The sequence below is a fragment of the Ciona intestinalis genome, unplaced genomic scaffold (genome assembly GCF_000224145.3).
Source record: "Ciona intestinalis unplaced genomic scaffold, KH HT000855.1, whole genome shotgun sequence".
Taxonomy (NCBI): domain Eukaryota; kingdom Metazoa; phylum Chordata; class Ascidiacea; order Phlebobranchia; family Cionidae; genus Ciona; species Ciona intestinalis.
Genome location: NW_004191176.1, coordinates 1 through 4,052, shown reverse-complemented (window position 1 = coordinate 4,052; position 4,052 = coordinate 1). Strand labels below are relative to the sequence as shown.

The 4,052-nt window shown below is 35.2% G+C and overlaps 1 long non-coding RNA gene across 1 annotated transcript; it reads left to right on the top strand.

Moving 5' to 3' along the window:
• The first annotated feature begins 1,383 nt into the window (after positions 1 to 1,383).
• LOC108950763 lies at positions 1,384 to 2,433 on the top strand. The gene is made up of 3 exons (XR_001975351.2): positions 1,384 to 1,624; positions 1,901 to 1,958; positions 2,295 to 2,433. It is a non-coding gene; the product is annotated as an uncharacterized LOC108950763 (long non-coding RNA).
• The last annotated feature ends 1,619 nt before the right edge of the window (positions 2,434 to 4,052 follow it).

The window sequence follows — 4,052 nt, the reverse complement described above, 5'->3', positions numbered from 1 at the left end:
TCGCTGTGTCTTAAGGATGATCCACTTCCTGTTTATTAAAAAAGTAGGACTATTAAGTAACTTGTGATAGGATCTAGCCATCTGGCTCCGGGCACGTCCAAAGGGTTAAGCATATGCTTTAGTTCATGATATTATAAATAAAAACCAAACTTAGTAATGTTTTTGTTTTGCAGACAGAGATGCTAAGTTATTTGAGGCAAAGCTCAAGTCATCTTGCAGAACTCCAGGAAAGGAAATTAGATAGACTAGACCACTTTGGTAAATTTGTGGTGGCACAATTAAGAGAAAAACCTGCAGAGCTTGTGGAGGCGTACATGAAGGAAATAAGCAGTCTTCTTTTTGCGGATTGTATTTTGGAGCTTAATGTTGCACAACAGTCCACTTAGTTATTGTCTGAGTATTTCCTTTAATGTTATTTTTATTTCGTTTTAATAAAATTGAAAAATGATAAAAAATACATGAAGTTGATTTTTTGTGAGGAAATGTTTGAGGTGACACAAAAAACCTTGCAGGTGTGCGTATACGCCCGGACAGCCGCGCAAGAGCGCCGCAGACTGTCTGGGGATTTCCCGGCCGCAGCCGCAATTGTTTCCAGTGTGCATCCTGCTTAACAATAACATATACTGGTGTATCTAGCTGCAGTTGTGCATGTAAATTGCCGTGATTTAACTTTTTGTCCCACAAACTTAACACGTATACCCGGCAACGAAACTTAAGGTATCTTTGTAAAATTTGCCTAATATCGAAGTGACACTGAGGAAAACAATACTGAGTTACTATTTTTGGTCCTCTGCTTGAATTAATAAGCTACCTTTTCTGCGTTCCGGGTCTTTATGAAATCGGAAAACCCAAACACCTTATCTGCTGGTACTTAAGCAGTTTGGAGCTGCATGTCCACTCAGGTTGGATTATAAATGTAGTATATAATGGTTCTGTAGATTCGTAGGTATGATCATACACTATTATGTAAACTAAGCTGATTGCTTCTAGTATTAATCGCCAACGTAAAGTACACTGTTAAACCACATGTACGCTGAAAACCAGTCAAAATACTAATTTACTCCACATTAATTATTAGATTTAATATTCTATAACAAGATTTATATTAGAAATTACATTTTAAATGTTAAAACAACCGCTATACGTGTTTTCTAGCTTTGTATCGCTTACAAGAACCAAATAAACACACGCCGACTGCATTTGTATAGGCGATTCACGCTCTGTGGGCTCCGTAATGGCGGACACAAGCGCCGTTTCCTGACGTGACGTTGGCTACACCTATCAGATACACGAGCCATGTCAAGTTAAACTTCTAATAGGAACAAAAGTGTGCATAAAGACTTCATTTAGTTGGCACTTAATTGTAAGTCTGATTATGAATGATCTGAATGCTACTATACTCTTACTAATCTTTGTGTAATTTCCCGATTTGAAGCAAGCATCTATTTTTCAAGTAATTCCTTATTAACAAGATACTATATATCTGCAGAATGTTGAGTATTTAAGAACTACCATCGCGTTGGCCGTGATTGGTTTTATTTCACTCATACTCTGCATCGTGAGCGCTACCGTTGCGATTGGCAGTGTTAGTTGTTGCCGAGCTGGCTGCTGTAAAACTTATGGGGTACGTTTATAATAACTATAACATACCATTTTATTTATCTCTTCGAAAACAGTAACGAAGATCAGATTAATTAAAACAACGAAGAGAAGAAATCAGCACCAAAACCAAAGCGTTAAAAACACGCTTTGAAAAAAAACTATACTTGAGTAAAAGTGTCAAATAAAAGCGCGGTTGCGAAACCCTCAATACACTATAAATTAACTTTTACAACAACTAAACTATCCCTAATATTATGTTTAATTCTCTAAAACGTTTATATTTATACTCTTTCTGTAGGGCAACCCACAAGTTGTTTGTGTACAACAACCACCGCAGCAAGTCGTCGTTTCACCTGGTAATTATCACCTTTTATAACTCCATAGGATAAAAAAAATTTTGGATAAAATTTTTAAGTTTACTGGAACGGCGTTCCGTTAGTAGCGAGACACTTTAAACACAAATTGCTATAAATTCAATTTCTTTTGTTGACAAAAGCTCTAGTCTGATAAATCCAGCCCCAAATACTCTATATCAATTATATAGTAGGGTGGGGAAAGAGATATTTGGATTTTATGTGCTAAAGGTGTCCCATCTTCCCCCACCCTATTTTATAACCTATGTTTAAACCATTTTAGTGAATTACTAACGCGTGGTGCGTTTCTACGCTTAATTGCAATTAATTCTTATACAGGCGCAAAGCAAGGCATGGTACACCAAAATGAATATGCAACGTCAACAGATGGCCCTCCGTTAGAAAAGCAGGCAGAAGCAAATGCTTTCCGAAGTTAGAGAACGTTGATCCACTCAGCAATTAATAACAATTGCAAGAGGAGAGAGTTTGTCATAATATAAATCCTGTATAAAGTTTCAGACTAACATTCATTCATAACCGTATAAGTATTACCATGAAGTGGCTTCTGTATACTATGTCATTATATTGTATATAGTATAAATAGTAGAGTGGGGGAAGATAGGGCACCTTTTCATTCTATTTTCTCGTTCAATTTGGTAGTAAACAAAGAACATTTAAAGAATTATAAAACCGTATCCTCACGACTCCCATATAGACCGTTGTTAATTGTTTAAAACACGGTCAGGATATATAGATATTATGTGCTAAAGGTGTTCTATCTGCCCCCACCCTACTATACTTACCTATTATTTATTAACGATTTATAAGATCAGTCATTCTAAAAATGATACATTGTTTTTTTGCATACAGAGTAGCTCAAAGATTGCTAAATTTTTTTTATTTTCTTTCATCGTCCTATTTCGTATTAAATGAAGAATATTTACACAATTATTTAAATTTATTCTCATGTCTCTAAAAGAGCGTTTCTAAACTTGTTAAAACACATTTAGAAAATATGGGATAAAAGAGCTAACGGCATCTATATCGTACCCTATCCTGCTATTAAAAAACGTCATTTTAAACTTTCGTGTGAAACAGCTAAGCATTTATGTTATTATGTATAGTACGAATTAAACATTCGTAAACCTACAAATCTTACCTTATACAGCTCAACAGTGTACATATCTGATGCTCGCATTCTCTTTTAAATGCTTTATTTTCAATTGTAATTAACTGTAATACAAACTGGTCTTAGGTTCAAAATATGAATGAATGAATGAATGAATGAATGTAACGTGCTTTATCCTCGCATGGCCGGAAAAGACAGTCGTTATCACACGGGTTTAACACCTCGTGCCAGCTTACCAGTTACCATGTATGTTACTTGTGGGTGTTATGTTTGGGGGGAATTTTCATTTGTTTATATATGGCTGCAGCCATAAAAATTATCATGATAATTTGGACAACCCATTAGTGACCACTGGGTTGGAGCAATAGACCACTTGCCACAAAAAAAATCGATAGGTGGCGACCGAGAGTATGTCTACCAAGCTAAGTCCATAGCAACGTATCTTTTTGCATTGGTTTAGCAAAGTTATGCGACGTTTTTGTTGAAACTGTGCTTGTGCGGTCGCTATTTTTTAATAATACTTCCACGTATAGTAGGGGTAGATATTGTTAAAGATATGTTGTATCAGATTCGTTGTTAAAATTAGTTTTTATCACTCATTTGCGTAGTTCTATGTCTGTGCAGATATACGCAGTATAGATTTACAAACAGAAAAGTTATGCTGCCATTGTGTGTGTTATAACTGATTTCATTAGTAAGCTAAACTTTAATATTTTAGTTTATTATAAGCCAGACACAGACCAACATCGCACTTCAGCACCTGCAAGCTGCAATTCCATACACAGACTCAGACTTTATTGACAAAAAAAAAACAGAAGAAAGTTTATTATTAGTGATATTTTATCTGATGTTAATTCATCAGTTTACTATACTGGTAACTATAGTGCAGGGTTGATTTTTTTCAATTTTAATATTATGTTGGTTACTTTTTAGGACGCTCAGTAAAGAAATTGGAGCTGATTTTTCAA